The 24,427-nt window shown below is 40.7% G+C and overlaps 1 long non-coding RNA gene across 1 annotated transcript; it reads left to right on the forward strand.

The window, feature by feature from the left end:
• The first annotated feature begins 7,515 nt into the window (after nucleotides 1-7,515).
• On the forward strand, nucleotides 7,516-17,665 carry LOC306921948. Its single transcript, XR_013789867.1, has 4 exons — nucleotides 7,516-7,794; nucleotides 13,914-14,029; nucleotides 15,349-15,440; nucleotides 17,454-17,665. It is a non-coding gene; the product is annotated as an uncharacterized lncRNA (long non-coding RNA).
• The last annotated feature ends 6,762 nt before the right edge of the window (nucleotides 17,666-24,427 follow it).

The following is a 24,427-nucleotide window of genomic DNA, read 5'->3' on the forward strand; positions in this document are numbered from 1 at the left end:
CACACACACACACACACACACACACACACACACACACACACACACACACACAGACAGACAGACAGACAGACAGACAGACAGACAGACAGACAGACAGACAGACAGACAGACAGACAGACAGACAGACAGACAGACAGACAGACAGACAGACAGACAGACAGACAGACAGACAGACAGACAGACAGACAGACCCCACCATCACTTAATGCAGCCCACAGGTTAATATCAGAATACTGATATATTTTTTATTTCAGCTGTTAAAATTCCAAACATGCAAACATGACCCGCTTTAATTACTTCAACTATATTTAGCTTAATGACTATATACATTTATATTCTTATGTCCAATGTATTTAGTTCATAAAGTTAACATAACTATAACTAAATGCATTTGAAATTAAATAAAAATGTAACTTTTCAGGATTCCCATTCAAAAATAGCTGATCTTTGCTACGAGTAATATGTGGCCCTCGGGAGTGAGTGTGGAAATATAGTGGCCCTCTCCATCGTCAAAGTTGCCCACCCCTGATCTATAGGGCCTGCCCTAGAGAGACAGGCAGCGATGCCCAAATGTTGTTTTGTTGTTATTTTGAGAAATGTATTATCCCATTCATTCCGGAGGGAGGGAAAGTGCATTAAACCGAAGATATATTTCCCGTAGCCTAAACATACGGAATGGGCAATAAAGCATTCTTATCTGATCGTGGGCAGAAGGCACCAGTTTAAAATACACAAACGTTAAAGTTGCTCTGAAGCTTTACTGGACTTGGAACACAGACTTGTCAGCACTGACAAGTCTGTGTTCTAACAACTAAGTCTAACAACTGCATAATCTCACATCATGACACCTTCCACCAGAATATAATAGATTATGTGGAGAGGTACCCATGCACCTTTGCACATCGTTTCCTTCTCATACATACAGATCTTTCTGCAGATTTGAGATCATTTTCATTTTTATATGTACACACTTGATACATATGGTCCCAGGAGGTGAGGTGTCTTCTGGTTGATGTTGTAGATTAAGAAGTGGCAGTGGGTAATAATATTCGACAGCCTCAGCTATAACAGGACCATATGGGACTGTTGACTGTTAATAGATTATATTTGTGTTCTGTAGCTTCTATTCACCCCTTCTTTCTCTATTGATGCATTGTGCTCTTGCAGTCCTGTTTATCCTTACTGAGCTGTTGTTTGTATAGATGTACATTGAGCAAGTGTGCATACTCGTCTACCGTTGTTTACAACTTGACTCATTGATGTGTTGAAGAGGGTCAGTTGAAACACTTACAAAACCACACTTTGGCCAAAGTCCCACTGGTCTCGAACTCACAAAAGGAGATGCTTGTACATTTTCTTGCCAACTGCTAACCCTCCATAAACAATCATGACATGTATTGTGCAAATGTGATAGGATGCAGCAATTGGAGAGAGCACATACTGTACCTGGAATACAATACACACATACACATGCCTTAAGACCTCCCCTATGTTAATATTTACAGGACTGCCAGTTGGTTTACAATTCCAAAGCCCCATCAGAGAGACATGATGCATTAAACACTCTATTAAGGGTTTATGAAACTCACTCTAGAGGCCTCTGGAAAAACATGGCAGCTTTTGAACTTCTTTCAGTATGTCCTTCAGACTTTGGAATCTTAAGACAAGGAATTTGCCCCAAGTAATATGAAATACACAATCTGGCATGTGAGCTCTCAGCTCTGAGACAGTTAGGGTAGTTAATATGTTAGGATGTAAGAAGGGAAAATGTCTTTGTGGACAGCTGAATAATTATATATTATTTTCCTTTACTCCTTTATTACTGCCCTATTTATTATTATATTATTCTAATTGTTTACAAGGGAGATGCAAATTTCCGTTGCCATTCATCCCTCTTGAAATTGCCCCCCTGCACATGCTGGCTATAAAATTATCTTACCGACTTCCCACAAATTCCGCTATTGATAGTCACTTGGGACAGAGTGTGCTGTTGTGTAAGGTCCTCAGATCCAAGTCACTCTCCATTCAACTCCCAAAGATAGACCACAAATCTGTTTAGGATGGACATTAAGTCAAATGTGCTCTGTGTGTCTGCTCTGATGATGTCCAGGACCTCCCTTCTGGTCCCCCTCAGCGACGGCATCTGGCACTAATGAGGCAGTATAAATCTCCTCTTCATCTATTCTAGTTATTCATACAGTATATTATATTTATACTTCACCGGTCACAGAAAATAGCAGATGACCCATTGTATCAAACAAATTATAAATAAGCCATAAGCCCATAGCATCCAGAATGTCTCTTATAAGAATGCTTCATTGAAAGCCAGAACAATTATGGCGGAACAGACGGATGCTGTCTGTAAAATATGTCACCTTAGATAAAAAAAATTAAATAATGTTGCACTACAGTATTTCAATGAGTTGAAGGAATAGGTTTTGCAAAATATTATGTAAAAGATTAGTGGTAAACAATTGTATCATTCTTTTTCAGTAAGGACAACCGCAGGTATATCTGGTCTAAAAAGGTTGTGTTAATTACATTATAGGAGTTCATTGGTGTCCACTCCAGGTTTCAGTTCAATTCGAGGCTAAATAAGATGGAGTTCTAATACCATGTCCCTATAGTGATGAGCCCAACAATAAGGCTATACTGAAAAAGTCAAACCTTGAAACAAACTCCAAATACTGTAGGTGGCTGTGGAGGCAGGGCAAGGAAGTACCTCAAACAATATTATTGTTGGTCGACTCAACTCATCAGTCACTCTTTTGGAAAACAAATGCTTTGACAAACATCATAGGCCTTTTTGTCCCCTAAGTCGCAAAGTCCTGCATCTGCTCAGTTGTGAGGTCAGCGTATGTCTGCCAGCACAATTGAAAGATGTGTCCTCTAACAGGACCTGCGGACACAAAAATACACAATATAAATGCACACACACACACAAACGCACACATGCATAACTATGTGCAGACACCTAATCAAAGTCGCAATTTCTGTCAATTAGTCTATCTCACGCACGCATGCACGCACAGACGCATGCATGCATGCACGCACGCGCGCACACACACACACACACACACACACACACACACACACACACACACACACACACACACACACACACACACACACTCACTCACTCACTCACTCACTCACTCACTCACTCACTCACTATCTTCCATTAATTTGGCTTGGGAGAAGGCCATGCTCTTGCATAACAAGTGTGCCACAGCAGCATTTACCCCATATAATTGTTTTAATTTTAAACTGAACCTTTTAGAGACTCTCTTTGTGTGCTTATGATCACATTCAACAAATAAGGGCATCATAGTGTACCGGTATACGTGGAAGTGGAACAACGTGCTTTTGTTTTGAAATGTTTTTTGTTACGTTTGAAAGTCAATACCTTATATTTTTATATATTACAAATCTATAACGATTATGTGTATGTTTTGAATACTGTACTGTATATGATTATGTCATTGAATATTGCGTACGTAGTTTATTGGAGGGAGAAGTGGGTTTGTGTTTTGAGCATATTTGCACAGCCTACCACAGACTTGTACATTTGCAGATCTGGTGAAAACAAATCATGATTATATCAATAAATGTATGTGTAATTTGATACTGTATTTCTAATAGACTGATTAGATACTGTACATGTCTTCAGATAATAACATAAGCTACAGCCTTTTGGCGACAGTCATTCTCTCTCTCTCTCTCTCTCTCTCTCTCTCTCTCTCTCTCTCTCTCTCTTTCTCTCTCTCTCTCTCTAGTTGGTCCTTTCCTATAAACCTGTCAAATATATGTGCATTTTCATATTGGGACTGACTGTTCCTGGAGAGCAAATCACAGCCACAAACCTATTAGCGAAGTCTTGACGTTTCTTTTTTTATCTGTTCTGCCCCTGGTGAACTCGACACAAATAACCTGGAGCAACCCCGGCCCACAGGTGTTCACTGCAGTGTTTGACAGTGCTGTGTTTGACAGTCACTGTTTCAGGAACAGGAGATGATTAAATCAAATGAGATGTAAATGTTCTTAATCAATGATTAATGCATTCCGCCTGTTTGCTGCCTGAAGCTCACCACAAAGGCTCTTTATCTGAGGCCCCACTGGGAGGTACAGTACAAGGAGGAAGGAAGACATTTTCATCCTTTCATCAGATGGCTAAAAGAAGCTTCTGTTTTATAAATTATCCCATACAGTATCTAGTCATTATGTGACATTATGTGTTTTTGTATCGTGATGATTTGGAATCATTTGTTTCATTAGTAATACTAATTGTATTGGTACAACTTCCAGCCAGAATAAGCACTAATATATTGAACTCATCATTGGCAATTTGACATTATAGTGTAAGTTAGAACTCCATGGTTTGTTTTCAATATTACTATGAATCATATAAGTCGCAGCTTGTCTCCGGAACTTTGTGTTCGTCAAATGAAATAAATAAGTACCCTAATGAAAGCATTTCCATTTTACATCTAGCCCATTCAAACCGGGAAAGTTTAAGTCAATATAACATTGAACCATTATACTTTGGTTATTCAAAAATAGCAGTCATACAAACTCATAACGGGTCTCTTTTTTACTAATGAACATTTGTGCCAATCTTTTAATTTATGCATCTTTAAAGCAAACCTTTTTTTACTCAAATCTTTGCTTCTGTGAACAAGATATTTTGAGATGGGGGTCCGCGGCCAAATACATATAATGTTTATATATGTTTATAATGAAAAAGTTTGAGCACCACTGGCATTGATAGCAACTATACGTTTTTCAGAAAACTGTTAGGATTTAGAAGACATTTTTAGAATCGACCTCCACAGTAGGCTACTAGTACACACATCCTCCTCCCCTTTCAACTAGTGTCCTGCAGGTAACAAACACTGTATGTAACGGTCAGTAAACAGAGTCCTTCTCCCTGCCTCATGTGGCTGGCAGGACACCGACTTGTCACCATGGTGACACATTTCCCTGCCACCAGGAGTGTCATTCTAGGCAGCGCTAATTACAACAGGGAGCCGTTTGGACAGTTTCCCGTGGTGAGCCCTGGACACAATAATGCACTAAATCTCAATGTGTTCATGTGCACGCACACCCGGCACACAGGTAAGGCCTGACAAGTACAAATAAAGAGTCATGAACATGAACAGATTAGGGATGTGCTAATATCGATATCGCGATATATCGTGATACTTCCTCCCGCAATACATATATTGTATCATCCTCCCAATATCGTGATTGATTTATTAGTACTATAGTAGTAGTCCATTGTTGTGGACAGACAAAGTTGTGGACAAGTTGCAGTCAGTGTGTTACTGTTTGGAGGAGGCAAGATTCATGTGCTTATTGGCCAGTTTGAGACACAAAATATCTTGTAAGATTTTGTAATAAATACATAATTCAAGATGTTTGCATTTTATGGTTATTTTGATCATATTATCATTATCGAGGGCCTAATATCGGCACAGATATCGTATCTTGAGGTAGGTATACCCATATCTATACACTGCACCCAGCAGTGTATAGAACAGCAGCACAAACACACTTGACTCAGAAGAAGAGGCAAGTTGAAATGTCAGTCAGCCCTGCAATTTAATAAAACTTGCAGACCCAGTTGAGTGCTCAACTATTTCACCGATCCATTTCTATCTTTTCACTGTACAGCTGAAATCATTTACAATATAAACTACATTTCTATACAACTATTGTGTGAATTCCCTTTCAGAAATGCTCTCGAAAAAACAGCCATGCACAACAGAAATAGTAGCTGCATGTCTAAGACTTATCCCCTGATTGTAAGTATCTATGCAGCTAACCATTAATTCAAAGAGGAAACCTGAATGCTTGAAGAATGTTCCATTTATTTTAGGTGGTATAAACACATCCCAAAGCTCTAGATTGAATGCATCGCCACAACACGTACTGCGAAACTTGAAGCTCCTGAATGACAGTGACTGCGGTGCACCTCAGATCAAGGCGGTGTTCAAGCTCCAGAGGCTTCATGACAGGCCAATGACAGCTAGCAGAGTCATGCTCCCACTGAATAACAGCGGCTCTCAAACTTTCTAATTTCAATGACCCCCATAACTCTGAGGCCCCGTCCACAGACCACAAGCTGGTTATTGAGTGGTGCAGCCACTCCAAGGAACAGCAATGTCCCTATGTCCATATGTCCATCCCTATGTCCATCCATACCTGTATGTCCCTACAGTGTATGTTTAGAGTACCAGTAGGGGCAAAAGTGGTGCTGTTGTGTTAGAAACAGAGAGAGATAGTGTTGCACTGTTGCCTGCTAATTACAATGTGGAGCGTGCATGATAGAGAGAGAGAGGGGGGGGGGGGGGGGGGGGGAGGGAGTGTCTGCTAATCCCCCACACAGTAAAGGTGGTTGCACACTGGGCGCGTTTTTAGGAAAACCGACGGAAAAACGCAACTAAAAATCCGAAAATGTGTCCAGTGTGCAGGGACCTTAACTCGGACCCCCACACGGAGTTGCACCACTCAGTTCACACGGGTGTGATTTTTTATGAACGTAGCTTTTTTGAGGGGGGGGGGGGGGGGGGGGGGGGGGGGCAGGGGGGCATGAAAATTCCGGCTAAGTGTAGATTTTTAAAAGTCTGTTAATTCGTCCCCATGTGAACAAGATAAACTGGCTGCATGGTTTTGCCACTTTAGCTATGTTTTCGTGTGGAAGGAGAGTTTTTGGCTGCGGCTCTGCCACTTTAGCTACATTGTCGTGTAGAGGCGCAGACTTTCAAAAACGAAAAAACGACTTCCATTTAGACGACCATTTGGAAGAACCCCCCACCAGCTGACTTCACCATCCAATCAGCTTGAAAAATGACAAAAGGAATGGGAGTCCAAGGAGGTACCAAACAAACACCTGGGTCAGACGACTCAGACCGCAACCAACAGGTCCCTGGCACCAACCTCCCAGGGAGACAGTGGTCTATGCTCAATAGGATCAGGACTGCATGGACATGATTGGCCAGCCTTCACAAATGGGCAGTAGCCCAAGCCCACTGTGTGTGTGTGGTGAGGAACTATGGAGCACATCATAGAAGTTTGTCCTTTCCAAAGACTGGAAGGATCTCCATACAGCAGGGACCTCCATACAGCAGATCAGGAGGCAACTGCTTGGCTTAAGGACTTTGCATTCGCTAAATGAATCTCATCTCCCATTGTCAGATGGGCATTATTCCATGATGGGAATTACTGATCCTAATGTCATAACTTTATACAAGCAGGATCTACTTTAATCATTTCATGATCAACGGAAAGCTCATTCTTGTTGCCAATTTACCTAACAACTGTTGCCTAACACCAGTGGACAATTCATTTTACTTTTGATGCAAGAGCCTGAGCATACAGCACCTACGGTATGGGTGTTACGTACTGTATAAAGTGCCCACACATCACAGTGTAGCTTATGTTTGTATTATAGTGCCCCTGCCTGGCCTCAATAACACACTGTGTCATCTCATCTAATCCACTAATCCAGGCTGGTTCTGGTTCACACGGCAGTTGGGTGAGGGGAAGACAAGACAAGACAAACAGCATACGTATTAACACTGTGGCACTAAAGCTACATGTTTATGCTTCACTTCTTTTGAACCTATGGGTGGGTAGTAGGCATTTAGCAGCAGAGATCGGTAGGTACGTATAGCAGCAATGGACGGATCCTGTTAAGCCTCGTCAAACCACTGGGGGGATGTGCACAACGATCATGGTGCTTTCAACCCTGGCTCTCCTTCTGCGACGGCATTTCAACGTCCGTGTCAGTCCGTAAGTTTATTTTATCTTTTATTTTTTTCCGAATGGGTTTTTCCTGTCATGCAATCACTTCTTCAATACCATCATTATTTAACATCAGCACCTGAGAGGATCCTGGTATGCCCATAACCACAGTTTTTGCTGGTGCACACTTGTTACATACCTTGATGATAGTTCATCTAAGCAGATTATTTACAACCAGATTCTCAGTTGGTACTGCGATTAATGGCTCAAATCAATCAATTGAAGATGGAATGCCCTAATGATGATATTATGATGTCACTAACATGGTGTATTTCGATTGGGCCTTTTGACACAAAGGCTTTCAGCTTTCAGTTTCCATTCATAGTATACAGGATTATAAATGAAAGAAAGAAAGAAAGAAAGAAAGAAAGAAAGAAAGAAAGAAAGAAAGAAAGAAAGAAGCGAGAGATACAGTGCATAATCAAACTAATTTATGTATCTTGTTTTGGAAAAGATACATTACATTTTAGAAATGGCCCTTGATCATTTAAAGGATAATTTCCACAATCATGGCCTTCAGAGTATTGTTTCTGTCATTATTTACAGTTTGTCAGATATCGTCCTCTTCACACTAATAAAATAGTGAGGTTTAAACACTCTAATGATGTTAATAGACGTAATGGGATCCAAATTGAGCCCTTTTCCTGGAGACTTTTCCTCCCTCAAAGCTTCAACACCCCCAGGCAGTGTGTGGCTGTGTGTCCATGGATACTTAGCTTATTATATGCATTGCTCAGCGGGGTCTAAAGAGGAACAAAGCAATTCAATGGTGTGGACCACCCAGGCTCATGCTGTTGAATTGATTAAAAGGAAATATGTTCTGGGAAACAAAGATAGTTAACAGTGAAATGTTATGATGTTTCTCAGTCTATTAACCTCCTTGGTGAATGTTTGGTCATTGAAGCGCACCTCCAGGAAGAGGTAGCCATGTTATGCTCACTATCTGATTGTAAATGCCAAGGTGATTACATTGACTGCCACAATAACAATAAAAGGTTGATTTTTTTTAGACATGGCTGATTTGAAAATAGTAGCAGACAAAATGTTAAAACAGGTTATTTTGTTGTTTGTTGATAAATTACTAAACCGATATATTTCCTAACTATAGTGACGTCACCAATGTAAAATCAGCAATTTAGATTCCAATGATTATGTGCAATAAGCTAGTAATCCGCCTGCATTCATAATCATATTAACCTGCATTTCACCTGCAGAAGAAGAAAAAAAGACTTGTGGCCGGTCACAAGTCCACCTTCACTACTGTCACGAAAGCTAAAAGGAAACAGTGACAGGTCTAATTGTAATCCTTTGTCTTTTTTTCTACCTTACCTCCCATCGGCCATCGCTAAAGGTCAAACCAATTTGTGAGATGCTGCTGCTTTGGATAGTTTATGGAAATAGTCTGAATCCTCAGACTAGCTGGGAAACGGAGAAAGTGAATTATAATGAATTATAATATATTATAATTATTGATAAATTGTCCTTCTTAACTGAAGTTTTTGCTACACTGGTCGTGACAAATGGTCAAGAATGGAAGTAAACTGTGTGAATTTATGCAACTTAGTGTGTGTGAAGGATATTGGTACAAAAATAAAATGTGTTTTTTAATTGTGTGATCTTTCAGTGAGAAATAAATGTGTCATACCCTTGCTATCACTGCAATGGTCTGATGCACACAAACATAATATTGTGTGTGACTGTGTGTGCTAGTGTCATTTAGTTTTCATAAACATAAAAAGCTTATAAAAGCTTCTTCGCCTGGAAAGGAGCCAGCTTAGGTGGTTCGGGCATCTGGTTAGGATGCCTCTCGAGCGTCTCCCTAGGGAGGTCCTCCATGCACGTCCCACTGGGAGGAGACCACGGGGCAGACCAAGGCGCAGATGGAGGGATTATATCGACTCACTGGCCTTGGAACGTCTCGGGATCCCCCAGGAGGAAGTCACTAATGTTGCTCTGGAGAGGGAAGTCTGGAGCTCTCTGGTGGAGCTGTTGCCCTTGTGACCCGACTACGGATAAGCGGTTGAAGATGGATGGATGGATGGATAAAAAAACGTATATTTATGTGCTACAAATGTGTGTTTAACCAGGTTAATGTTAGATGTTAACTGTCCACCGCAAAAAAGAAACAAGCCGTACATTCAAATGTTTAGGTGATATATCTGAATTTAAGTTATGGATTCAAAAGATAGATTGATTAAGAGATTAAAGGTTGACATTGATGATGAGAGGACAAAATGGATGAAGATGTTCACTGCCTAAAAATGTGTTCAGAAATACTATTCCATTACAATGTGTGCGTGTGACGTGACGTGCGTGCACGTGTGTGTGACTGTGTGTGTGTTTCCGTGTGTATACTGTATGTGTGTGCAGTAGCAGTTTCCAGTGTCCAGTCTATCCTACTTCCTACAATATATTAAAATAATTTTGAGAGTTCTCGTTTCAAACTATAATTGTGTTAAGCTTTACATTAATTAGCTGATTACAGTATGGACAGCTTTACTTTTGTCATCGAAAAACAAAAAGAGTGAGATGCAGCAACTCACTCACACCAGCAACAGGTGGATCGTTCTTCTGTGTCTGTCAGTGGTGGACAAATTAAGTACTCAACCCCAGTACTATTGATGCTCCTGGTTAAATATTACTTAACTACAAGTGAAAGTTGCTCTGTCAAGTTTTTACTTGAGTTAAAATACTGTGTGTACGCCTGTACTGTATAGGTCGATCAGATTGTCAGTATTTAGCCAATGTGTGTGTGGTGACTGTGTTCGGGAGGAGAGGATGGATATGTTTTGTGGCGACTCCAGAGTTGAAGAGTAGGCTACAGACCGAAAAGAGCAATATGTCCAGTGTTTCCATAGTAACATAAGATGGCGCTGTACTATGCCATTCAATTCTAGCCTGTGCTTTTTGTATTTAGTGTAAATCACAGTTGTGTAAAGTAACTAAGTAGATTCACTCAAGTACTAGTATGACAATAACATTTTAAATAGCAGATCAGAATAGTTTTTTTTTATATCTCTCAGTGCTCACAATTCCTCAGTTGTGATTAAGGTCTAACAGTTTATCGGACTAATTGATTTAATAAGGGAGGGGGTGGGGCGGAGGTGAGCGGGCGGGGTCGACATATGCCCTTACTGAGCTGCATTCAAGACACAAGACGGGTGTCTTGAATGTGTGAACTCAGCCCAGTAAGGGCATATGCCACCCGCTCACCTCCGCCCTTCCTGGTCCTGGTCACAAAGTATAACTAGTGTTCTTTGATTCACAGTACTGTTAAGACACAGACTAATGGCATTTTATGGGCCAGCACATAGCCAGACGGCACAGACATCATTTATCTTCCTTTGTTGCGAAGGCTTTCACTTAGAGTTCCATATATGGGATAACCCATAGTCCCATATATGGAGACAACAGCGATATCCAGCGCTGACATCAGATTAATGTAGAAAAGATGGATATACACTGTGGTGACATCATCGTAACACTAGACTTGCACAGCATAAAAGGCGGCTCCCATGGCTTCTAAACCTGATTCCAGGCAACGCACGCGGTATCTCCAACAGGTCAACATATACGAATCAAGGTATCTGGCTTTACAACCCATATACCTTGAATGGCTTGTATTACCTTGGGTACGAGTCTTCTAGATGAGACAGAATAACTGGCTAATGGCTAAGCAACTCGTAGAACATTGAAGTAGAGGTTTCCACATCCCGGTTAAGTTCGTATCGAACACCACTGTAGCGGGTCCTAACGAAATAATCAGCACTGGTTCGAGCTATTTTACATGGTCCTAGGAGATGGTACATCAGAATCTTAGAACGTCTTAATCAATCTATTTCAACAACTATTATTCATTTCAACAACAAATCTTACAATTTACAGTTTAGGCATTTAGCAGACCAACAGCTTGGCGATAGGGTTGGACCAATTTATGATGTCAATATTTAATCTGAGCCAGGGCTAACATTTCATCTCAAAGGAGAACATAAATCAATATCTCTTTAAATGTTTTTGTATGTTATTAAAAGGTGTATTTGAAAAACACAACATAGCCCTCTGATTGCTCTGTTTTCAGTCATTCATCAGGTACACTGTTATAAAATGCAGTTTCACCGCTCAATAAATCCTATAGTTGACCTTAATTGGAGGGCTTTAAAAGTTGACTGGAGTGAGTCAAATCAGTGCTAGTTGTATATGGACATACTGTATGGCTCTAGACTAGGGCATATATGGACATATACTGTATGGCTCTAGACTAGGGCATATATGGGCATACTGTATGGCTCTAGACTAGGGCATATATGGACATACTGTATGGCTCTAGACTAGGGCATATATGGACAACTGGCTCCCCAGGGGCCACCTTAATGCAGCATGTGTGCACTAACCTGACTAAAGGTGATATCCGAATACTGATATATTATTGATTTCAGTTGTTACAATTCCAAAAATGCAAACATGACCCACTTCACAGTAATTACTTGTATATAAATTATGTTTATATTAGTAGCTTAATGACTATAGTAGCCTATTAAAAGGCCACCCCTTTTGCTGATGTTTAGGACACAAGAAAAACTTTCCTGGGATTTTTAAGTGTGTAATATGTTTTTTTTAATACATTTTAGTCATGACGCCATGTTCATGAACAAAATCCTGTCAACAATGTGGTCTCACTTCCTTCCTGGACTACAAATCACACCTCCATGCAGCCATAGATATTTTAAAAATAGATGCCTCATTGGCCGCTGCAGTTCGTTGGAGCCATGTGTGTCGATGGGAGGGCGGAAGAATTTACACTGGGGGAGGAAGTACGCTAACCTGACTCCGCCAGATGGGGCAGCAGAGAGTACACTGGGTTCCCCCCTCCTGCTCCCATCTGGGAACTCTCAGGCAGACTAGATGCTCCGGCCACCAAACGGCCTGGCCAATCAGCGGCAGCTAGAGGCGGGATCAAGGCATACACAGTGCTACTGGCCAATCACAGCGCATCTTTTCCGGGACTTATCAGACCCGAACATGCGCTCTGTGACGCACACTCATGCTTCCGCGGTGCTTCGCAAGGAATCTCGGGATTTTTTTGCCCTGCCTTGAGCACATACGCTCCAGAGCCGATAGGGGCGTCTACCTTTATGTCTATGCATGCAGCCTCCCCCTCTCCACAAGGAGGGGAAGTGCACTAAACTAAGCATTATGGGCATTGTAGGAATTCAGCAATCCAGTCAAACCATCCTAGTCAAACACGAAACAATGAAAGACTTCATTATTTTTCTGGCCATAGGGTGCAAATTTCAAATTGTGCTACTGTTATCGACTACTACAAACTATTAACATTGAGTAACTGCAGTTTATTCCAGCGGTTTATTCCATTTTATGTCCAATGTATTTGTATTTAATAATGCATTTGAAATTAAACAAAAATGTTACCTTTCAGGATTCCAATTCAATAGCAGAAAATATCAGGATTACAATTCATATCTAGCAAAAACAGCTACAAGCTCAAAACGTGTCACAGTGCGACACATTTTTTAGATCAGTTATGTTTTCTACTTTTGTGTGACAGAATGATAAAGAGGGCATACATTTACGAAATAAGTTAAAATACGGAGATAAGAGGTTTCTGCCCGACAGTATGCATTGTGGCCCTCTGGGGTGAGTGGGGAAATATAGTGGTCCTCTGCATCATCAAAGTTGCCCACCCCTGCTCTAAGGGCCTATAGGGCAATGTTAGGCACAAATAAACAGGCATTTTACAATGTTGCATCAAGTTCAAAGACATTAGGCAATCCAATTTTCACATCTCTGCGTAACTAGCCATATCCTCTGCAAACTGAAGTACCTTAGAACAGCTATAGGGATGGACCACTTCGCATTTTGCACTCTTCATATTAACAGGCTTTGTGCTTGAAATGCTCAAATGTAAACGAGAAGCCCCTGCATCGAAACGTCTGGAAGGAGGACACGATTCATTTTGACCTTTATTTTATTATTTTTGCGTTTTTTTACAATGCCCTAACCCCTAAAAATGAGTTATTTAGCCAGTAGGCCTATTTATACTATACTACTACTTAGATAATCTTGTACCCTCTCTGCCTCATTGCTTTCAGCTACACAGATGAAGATGTCGAACCAGGGGAGAAAAACGGGAGCAAGATTCAGAGCAGCCCCTCCATCTCAACAAAGTGAGGATCCCCAGTGCTTCAAGCATACTGCACCTCTTCAGGTAATGCAATGTTCCACATCACTGCAGAAAGGCTTTGTGACTCCCGGAAACAGGTCTTTTTTATTTAGGTTTTTGTGATGATAGGGGAATGACAGCATGCTCTGCTATGATTTGTATTAGTAACAATGCTGTTTATTCAAGATTGATAGGTTAGAGTGCAGTCCCATCTCTTCAAATATGGTTTCTTCTGTTAAAACAGAAAATCATTTGTATTATGTAGTTCCTGGAATTGAATATGCCTGACTACATCGTGTCCTGTTTTAAGGGGTGGGAGGATTGGAACCCTGGCCTAAACCCTTCATTTTCATTAGCCTGTCATGTGACCATGTTTCCCCCCGAACAGGAACAAAGAGATGTATTTTTGTGCGAGGATAATAATAATACAGACAGAAATCAGAATATAAAATATACAAAAATGTAATCAGTGAGGAAAAGCATGGTGGTATAGAAAGTCCGAAGTCATCTTGCTCTTCATTTGTAAACCCTGGTAAGGTAAGCCTACTAGTCACTCAATAAACAATAACAAGGCAATAAAACAGTGCAGAGAGAACCGTGTATTACAAGGAAACCAGAAAAACAATGATCTGTACAAAACTACCAGGTAAATAACGAACCTAGCATAAGTCTCTAAATAATATGAAATGAAATAACAGGTTGTCAAGAAAAACTAATCTAAGAAACAAAGACACAACAAGAAAAACGTGTCAAGAAGGGGTACAGGGAGAGAGATGTGCTGAGGGTGATGATGAGGAATCTGGAAAATTTGGACTCTGCAGTTCTGACTGCACTGTTGAGTTTATTCCACAGTTTGGGACCTGCGTTGAGCACTGTCCAGGGTGGTGTGTACTGTGTAGGGATAGACACTTATATAAATCCTGTGTTAGCTGATCTAAGTGAGTGGGAAGGGTTGTAATCAGGACGTGAAGGTGTGATGGGGTGTGCATGCCTTTGGTTGCCTTGTAGTCCAACATCAATGGTGCAGGCAGCAACCGGGAGCCAAAGAAGGGAGCACAAAAGCTACTATTTCATGCAGGAGACATAGGTTGCACCATTAACTGAGAGTGGCCTATTTCTACATTTAGTATAAAGAGTTAACACTGGACACATTTTATTGTCTGCACAGAGGTTTCATGTTTGTTTGTTTGTTTGTTTGTTTGTTTACCACCCCACTCAAACATTGACACTCTATGAGGGAGTATCAGTTTCTGGTATCAAATTCCATTGTGGAAAGTGTGTCAGTCACCTGTGTGAGGAAGGATGCGCCGTATTGAGAGCAATGACCCAACACTGGTCCTGAGTGGTGTGCTTCATCATGGCAGGGGCAGGTGACAGATGGACAGCTGACGCCTGTCTACCAGCGCACTGGAGGGATGTGAGGGAATGGAGAATAGAGAAAAGACAAAGTCACAGGGTAAGAACTTGTTACAGTCTTTTGTGAAAATCGTAGATCAACAAGCTCACAGGACATCACCTCAGGATGCTGTGTGAGCTTGTACTGTAGAGAGGCTGTTTTTGGCACTCAATGCGTACAAGGACAGGCCGGCTTTTGAGGCTGTCTCGTTCTCCATCTCTTATTGTACACAGCATTAACATTTCATATTCTGCTGATATGTGTTCTGGTGTTTTCTTCAAGCATTATTGGGTTTCTTAGCTCTCCGTCAATTACATGTGAACTGAATTTAATGAACCCTCTGCTGCTGTGTGTGAAGTGTGATGTTTTCTCTCCCAGGCAACCCAAGCAACACAACAATTCTAAGTCATTTATATGGTCTGTTATTTATTACTGTATGGGTGTACAAATCAAAAGGGTGGCTAGTTTAGTTGTGACTGAGGTATATAATAAAGAAAATAATTGCCTCCGTGTACACAACAACTAAAGTAAGGTGTGCTGCACAGGGGAAGGTCAAGGAAACGTACGCATGACGTACGCACGCACGCACGCACACACATATATATATATACAGCTGTGGATTCAAGATATACAAGATGTCTCAACAAGGCAAGGCATAAATTACTACCAAGAAATATTCAGAAATTGTTCATGGAAAGGGAGGGGAGATATGAACTTTAAAGATGGAGTGCCATGATTTTTTTCCACCCTAAAACATGATCATCAGGTCTTATTTTTATATAAGGAGGAATAATTTTTTCATAAAAGTGTACAGTATTTGTTAAAATGTCATTTTTATGTGGGCACCCCCACCAGTTCATTAAGTATGCCAGCTGTAGTTGTATGATAAAGGGGGAGGGGTTAGGGGAGGGGCTGATAATGTGATGTCACTATATTACTGTTTTTTTCATTGGCACGTTTGACTCTCAAGGGTTCAGCCTCCAGGAAGAAACCCTAAATACAAAGGGAATACATCATTGCACATAAAAACGACCCCAGGGTGTCTAATGAAGTACTGTCACCTCATAGACACATGAAAAACTGGAAAAATACAAACATTTTGGCACTCCATCTTTAAAGAAGGGAGCAAAATGTTAAACAGCTTTACCAGAGAATGTCCAGCAGTGCAATAATTTAATTCTATTTAAGAAAAGTTACAAGATGTCGGAGGCATACTTTGGTTAGACATAGCATTGGTTAAGCATTGGTCCGACTTGGATTAAGGTTGGTGAGGGGTGCGTTAAAACGACCGAATTAAGGTTGGTGAGGGGTGTGTTAAAACGACCAAATTAAGGTTGGTGAGGGGTGCGTTAAAACGACCAAATTAAGGTTGGTGAGGGGTGCGTTAAGACGACCGGATTAAGGTTGGTGAGGGGTGCGTTAAGGGTTGGGAGAGGGTTAAGGTTAGTTTTAGGTGTGCTGCCCCGTGGGAGGTTAGGGTTAGGGTTTGAGATATCGGACCAATGGTATAAGATGTGGCTTTTGGAGAAATACAGATATGATGGATTTATGTGTGTATACGTATGTGTATGGTGTATGTATATATGCATGCATGCATGCAGGTATGTGTGATATATGTATGTAAATAATACTGTGATTGGAGGTATAAGAATGAATTTTCGAAAAATTGTATAATTATATAGGGGGGTCTTTTATTTTGTGAGTTTAAAATATGTTAGAGAAAAACAATGACATGTACAAAGGATAGGCATTAATAAGCTTTGAGCTTCGGCCTTTTTTTTAAGACTGTCCCAGGAAATTACCTTGTTGGTGTTTGTGATAGTGTTGATTCTAGGATGTAGGCCTTTGAAATATAGCATGGCTATTTCCTGTGATCAAATATTTACTTTGTTGTGCCAACTGATAAAGACTGTTGGCAGTATTGCTATATACAGTATTGGGCAACGGTCCAGAAACGTTGGCATTCAAAATGCAAGATGACTGTCTTTACAAAATAAAAACATAATTGCTTTTGAATGCTCCTTGTAGGTATATTGATCTCTCAAAATTGACTTAACATTTCATCTTTCTTAGAGTACCGCCTCCCTGGAGAATTATCTTCGCCATATAAACGGGAACAGCCAACACCGATATCCCTCTTCCTTTATTACAGATGGCAAGCTTTCTTCCATCAAACCAATTTATCCATACAGGCAGCTCTAGTATAGATGCTCATCCTCCCACTGAAGGGACTCAATGTGGATCATGGGGAACGAACTCAAACAGACTCTACAAACAGAGACGTTGAGCTTGCATTATGGGGGCATTTCAAAGATTTCCTCACTGGGATGGAACCTATACTCCTGCTGCCTACTGGGTGTCCTCCTCTTCCTCATGGCAAAGCCATTCTCTGGAGTGACTTTATTCTATCCCTCACTCCTCTCCTGCAAGACTCATTTGGATTTTTAGTTTTTTCAAATGTACTGCAATTTTGGATAGCTTGCATAGTAAATAATTTCCCCCACTCTTTAACACCGGTCTTCTTGTGATATGAAGTTGAGTTTGTGTTTAATTACCTCGTGTAAATGACATGAACCACTTTTATTTTGTCCCTTTTTATGAACTGGTTAATTTCCTTCATGCCAAATGATATCCTGTCTTTTCCTGGCTAATTAGATAAACTAGTGAGTGCTTGTTGTTGTCATAATTGTTTTTTTCTGTTCTTGTAGTCCTGGGGACGCCATGTTGTAATTGTTTACCGTCTGTGAAAACAGGCCACAAAGCTATCCCTGAAAAGGGACCGAAAACCATTAGTGTGACAAGAATATTCCGACAGTCATTCCATATACTCTATTAAGTCTATATATGAAGTCTATTATCATGAATATCTCTTTTGTTGTCATCACTGTGTACCAACTCCTAGTCATGATGTGCTTCTGGCAGAAACCAGGAATATAATGTGGGTTAATATGTCCCAGAGAACAGCGCCTTTGCCAACTGTGCACTCTAAATTTGCCTGTGTAATCGAGGGGTGTGCAGGACATAAAGATCTCCCGATAGAGGCGGTGACACATCCATATCTCAATACTCCTTCCTGTCCTGATGAGCTGGTTGGGTCTCAAATTACAAGGTGAAAGTGTGCCTCCTGTGCGACAAGCAAGGCAGGACAGCTTGTCTACTGTAGCTTTCCTAAATGTTCTGGCAGGGGGAGGTAATCTAATGATAGGGGAGAGAGAAGAAATCTATGGCTCCTAATGAGTCAGAGAAGCCACGGTATGGATATAGGGAGGGAGTAATGATGTCTGCATAGCAGATTTCTCCACCCTTCATCAACTCCCCCCAAAATATCACATTATCACTTCAGCCAGCATCACGCTTGCTGTTATGGGTTAAATTATCACTACACCTGACATTCAATATGGATCATCTCTGACACAGGTAAATAAATAGAATACATATTGAATGAAAAGCTATTATGAGACTGCAAGGAGTGCATTCAGACATCAATATTTTGGCGTCTTTGATGTTATCCATCATCAACAAAAATATTTACCAGTACCACAGCCAGCAAGTTTTCCATATTAGTATATGAGGTAAGACTTTCCATGAAAAGTCGGTAGAAGGCTCAGGCATTAATGTGGCATGCCTGGACAATAGAAATGTATTAATTTATGGTACAAGTCAAGTGTCATTATGGACTATTTTGAACATGAAATTGCTCTGCTTCCTTCTTTCTAGGTCGTGCAGGCACACATCTGTCTCACCAACTGGCAACTAATGCCTTTATAAGAAATATGAAATAAAACAAATACAAATATCATGAAAAGGAAATACCGGTATGCAAGGATAAATGAAGTGAATCTGTTATCAGTACTGATTTAAAACACGTTACTGACTGCCTGACAGCTTTGAGACCCTCCGGACTTTGATGCCCCATTGCTCCCTATATTGATGTGGGTTTTAGAAACTCACATAGGCTTTGATGCCCGACAGCGTGTCCTGGGTTCGATTCCAAAGCCCAGCAGCAGATTTGCTGCATCGGTGCATCCCCAGCTCTCTCCCCTGTTTTTTGTCTCTCTTCACTGTCTTTATCGAAATAAAGGTGAAAAGCCCCAAAGGAATAAATCTTAAATAAAATAATAAAAAGTATAACACTGTGTATATGTATAACATGGTATACATTGTAAAGTCCAGTGAGAAATAAATCACTAAAGACAGCAACAGATATTCGTATCAGACTGTATACTGTATCTGAAGTTGTCCCATATCTGCCCTACCTTGAAGAGAATCAAACAATTCAACATTTTAAATTATGGAAGGCTTTTTGATAAAAGTATGTAAGAAGTTATTTTATAAGAAGACACTGATTTAACCTGAGGAGCCCTGACAGCAGAGTCTACCCTTTGTCTTCTTTGGCCTCAAAGAACAAGCAGCAGGTTCCCTACCGAGGTCGAGGACGTCAGCCGCAATAGCAGCCTGGCCTTTGTAAAGCTTTAAAAGTCAACAGTACAATATGCACAAGCAGTGTGGAGAAATAAGGATGGATGTAATATAGTTGCATTTCTTTTATTTGGTCTAGCTAGCAGCAATATTTTTGCTGGGGACGGGAGATATCTTTTTTTTTTTTACTGATGAAGACATAGGCTACTGTTGTATGTGTGTGCATTCAAGCATAAAAATACGCCCACACACATGCAAAGGCACACGCATGCATGCACGCACGCACGCACGCACGCACACACACACACACACACACACACACACACACACACACACACACACACACACACACACACACACACACACACACACACACACACACACACGCACGCACAGGGAGTGGAGATCATCTGGTTTGAAGGCTGCGTTGGTGAGATAGCGTTCAGTGGCTCGGAGAGGGTGTCAGAATGGTGAAGTGTCCTTTCAAAGCAGCATGACATCTCCTGCTCTCATTACTGCCAAGGTGCCACTTCATCTACCAGCAGGAGACAAAGAGGAGCCGCACCTAGACGCAGGAAGGACCATGGGGAAAAGAACAGGTCAAAATGTGTCTGATGAAAAGGTGTATTTATTATCAGTCAGTCAGGTGTTCATTATGTAAAAAGCATAGCATGTACAAGTACATTTACTTAAGTAGGCTACTGTAGGCCTACTTAAAGTAGTTGAGGTATTTGTACTTTACTTGAGTATTTCCAATTTCCAATACTTTGACTTCTACTCCACTACATCTCTGCCCATATTGTACTTTTACTCCACTACATTTATTTGAAACCTTTAGTTACTATAGTTACTTTGTAGATTTTGATTATTATTACAAAACATACATTAACCACTTCAACCCTATATACAGTACATTTCAGCCATTTGAAAATAGGCAGTGCGTCGACACATTGTGAGCTAGTTGATCTGCTATTTTCAAAATGATTGTTATACATTTGAAAACTTGAAATCTGACATTCTGCAAAATGAATACTTTCTATACTTTTGCTACTTTAAGTACATTTTCATATCAATACTTTTGTACTTTTACTCAAGTTCATTTAGAATTCCAGACTTTTACTTAGAACAGTGTATTTCTACATTGCAGTATTGATATTTTACGTATAGTGAATAGGCCTACTTTTTCCAACACTGAGAAAAAGAAAGTGTCACAACCGACACATGAAGGTTCAACATCTGAAACAATAGCCTGTAGGCGAATAACCGTTGCCTGGTAATGGATAAAGCATATAAGCAACAATTTCCAGTCTTGTGCACCAATCACCACATCCCTAGTAAATTCACCCTTGAGACATTTCATAAATTTCTAATGCCCACTGGCCGTGATATTTAATGTGTGTACAATCTGAGCTGTGTTCAAAGAGTGAAATGGGCTCCCCCTAATCAAAACAGGCAGGTTGATTTATTCATTGCACAAAGCTGCTTTTCTCCTTCTATGACAGTGCACACTCCAACACAATGTTCCAAAAATCATGCCGCCACACACCCTGCACGAGTGATTCCCCATAACATATATAGCCTACAACAGTAAGGCCTGGGCCCCATGTCCTATATGGAAATGGCATGGAGATTTAGGTTCCCTCCGTGTATATGATTTCCTCTATAGATATTATTGACAAATTGTGGTGAAAATAAACAAGAATAGCGATGTGGCATCCCTGTCCAGAATGTAGCTATCGATACATTTGTGCGCACTTTGTCAATGACCTGATGAAGTCCTGCAAGGCGAGCCTTATATCATTTATACAGGCAAAATGAAACATGAATATGCAGCATGCTATAGGGTCACATGCATCTGACAGCACATTTTTCAGGAGATGAAGCCAGATGGTTGTGAATGTCACTTGTGAATGTCACACAATGTATGTGGCTTGTAATTGGTGATAATTGGTGCACAAGTGTTGAAATTATGCGATGAAAATGGTTGCTTTCAGAATCTTGGGAGCCAATATGGCCTCTCCAAGCTACAAGTACTGCAAGTTCATATTGGAGTGATAGGAGAGTCTCTGGCCTCATGAAAAGGACCTTATGCAAAGACTGTTCTCCTACACACAGCTGGAGAACTGCTGCCAATTGCAAAGCCTCTTGTGCCATCCCAATTTCAATCAACAGCTTTTAGGAAATTGTCATTCTTCTACCAGTTTCACATGAAAAATATATTTTGGTTGTCATGCCTTTATGCAATGATATGCATGCAGTTAAATAAAAGGCTATATTTTCAAAGCCATTTCTAGGTAAAGCTTGAAAGCCTCCACTTTTCACAACCCAAACCATATGATATAACTAAACTACCCATCTTTCAGATTGGAGCACATGAAACCCATTGCCTTTTCGAAGCATTTAAGGCCTACATTTTGTTGCACAAGACTTGCATGTGAATAAGATCATCTAATGTACCCCCAGGGCCCAGGTGTTTACTGGTACCCATATTTTCCATCTGCATAAAGGAAAACCTCCCCCTCCACCTCCTCTTTTCATCTCTGTGTGCCACTGCATGCCTGGAGGTTGGAGCATTATCACATTCAGGGTAACAAAACACTGAAGTGACTTTGATTTGAGCAAGGAGAAGTCATACATGACCAGTTTCAGGTTTGCTCAAACAAATCATGTTTCTCTTAAATGATTGATTAGTCTGTGGCAAATAATGAACATAGAGCAATTACTTTAATTACCCTTCAGCCCTCACATCAAAATTGAATTGATGTTAATACATAACAAGTGAGGTCAAGTTAATTTATAGAACAACGAAGAGTAAGAGTAAATTGCAGTAGCCTATGTTATGGATAATTTAACTTGACTCAATCCTGTAGCATGGAGCTGCTTTCTTCCTATAGGATCCTATACTGCCATCTGTTGGCAGAATGTGTTCATACAATTGTTAAATTGTTTGCATAATCATACAGTAATAGAAATACAACATGGTAATTAAGATCAGATTAATGTTCATTTCAATAATAAATAGAACTGGAGCCAGCAACAGGTGCAGTGCTTCGGTACATGGCTGCATTAGCTGCATAAATGTAATTTTGGGATGTCATCCACTAGCCTGGCGCCGCCAGACCATAGACTGTAAAAAGGGCCAGACTCATAGCGAGGGTTCACTGATGTTTCCTCCCGGGCAAGAATCTTCAGTGAATCCCCGCTATGAGGCTGGCCAAGCCAGGCTAGTCATCCACAACAATGGGCAAAATCCAAAGACAAATGACATCTTAACCAATTTTTACTAACATTTTTCTTTTTCTGACATGGTTAGATGTATGTAGCTATAATAACATTTCATCCACAGAAATCATGTGATTAAGTGCATTGAGATGTGGTCGGATACTGTTGATATTTAATTAGCTGATAAAATAAATTCATTATTTATCATTTCAGACCCTGACATATAGCTCAGGAGAATAAATTAATGAACCACTGTAAACATAACACATACAATAGATGTCCAGTACAAGAAGTGTCATATCCCACAAAATGATTTGAAAACATCAGCTAATTCTATACTATGTCCATTCCAAACAATAGGATAGCCTATGGTGGCCCTAATATAAGTATAGGCCCTGCTGTGAGAACATGGGGTAGGCATATTTAATATAAGTATAGGCCCTGCTGTGAGAACATGGAGTAGGCATATTTAATATAAGTATAGGCCCTGCTGTGAGAACATGGGGTAGGCATATTTAATATAAGTATAGGCCCTGCTGTGAGAACATGGAGTAGGCATATTTAATATAAGTATAGGCCCTGCTGTGATTGATTGATTGATTGAAGAATTTATTAACAGTTTGCAGAATTACAGTACATTTCAAGCACAAACTCAATACAAAGGCTGTTAACTGTGAGTGGACGACCCAATTAAGCATTACACTTGTTTCCAATAGGGTCCACCATGTTCAAATCATCAAAACATTTAGAGACGTACAAATAGACACTTCTATAGACAGAACAGGAATTCATCATAAAGGAGGTAAAAACGGTAAAAAGGGAAAAGAAACATATACAGTGAGGGGGAAAAAAGGGGTGGGCGGTGGGGGGGATTCACGTTCAGCTCCGTTAATTTGTTTGTTTTCCTTGGAGGAGCTGCGTTGGGTCCCCAAGTCGGCTCCGTGGCCGTTCCTTGAGTTGGCTGTGTGGCCGTGACCGTCTCTTGTGTTGTCCTTGCGTTGGGTCCCCAAGTTGGCTCAGTGGCCATACCTTGAGTTGGCTGTGTGGCCGCGACCGTCTCTTGTGTTGTCCTTGTTGTCGTGTTTGAGGGATTCCGATTTTACAGGGGCCAGTTTCGAATTGCAGCCGTCCGTAGGTGCCCTTTGAGAGCGGTAGGCATATGTAGGCAACCTGTGGCTCTAGAGCCACATGCAGCTCTTTGGCCCCTTTGGCTCCCCGTTGCTTTAGCAAATATACATGTGAAAATGAATAGCGGTTGTTATGCGTTTTTGTAAGTCTTTATGTTTTAATGAATTGAAAATGGAGTAGAGGACGCTGGAATGGAATGGCTTAGGGTCGACGACAGAGTACAGCATCTTGCAATGGGTCTGGTCCACAAGATTCGATACACCACCAAGATACCCATG

Source organism: Electrona antarctica (assembly GCF_951216825.1).
Source record: "Electrona antarctica genome assembly, chromosome: 4".
NCBI lineage: Eukaryota > Metazoa > Chordata > Actinopteri > Myctophiformes > Myctophidae > Electrona > Electrona antarctica.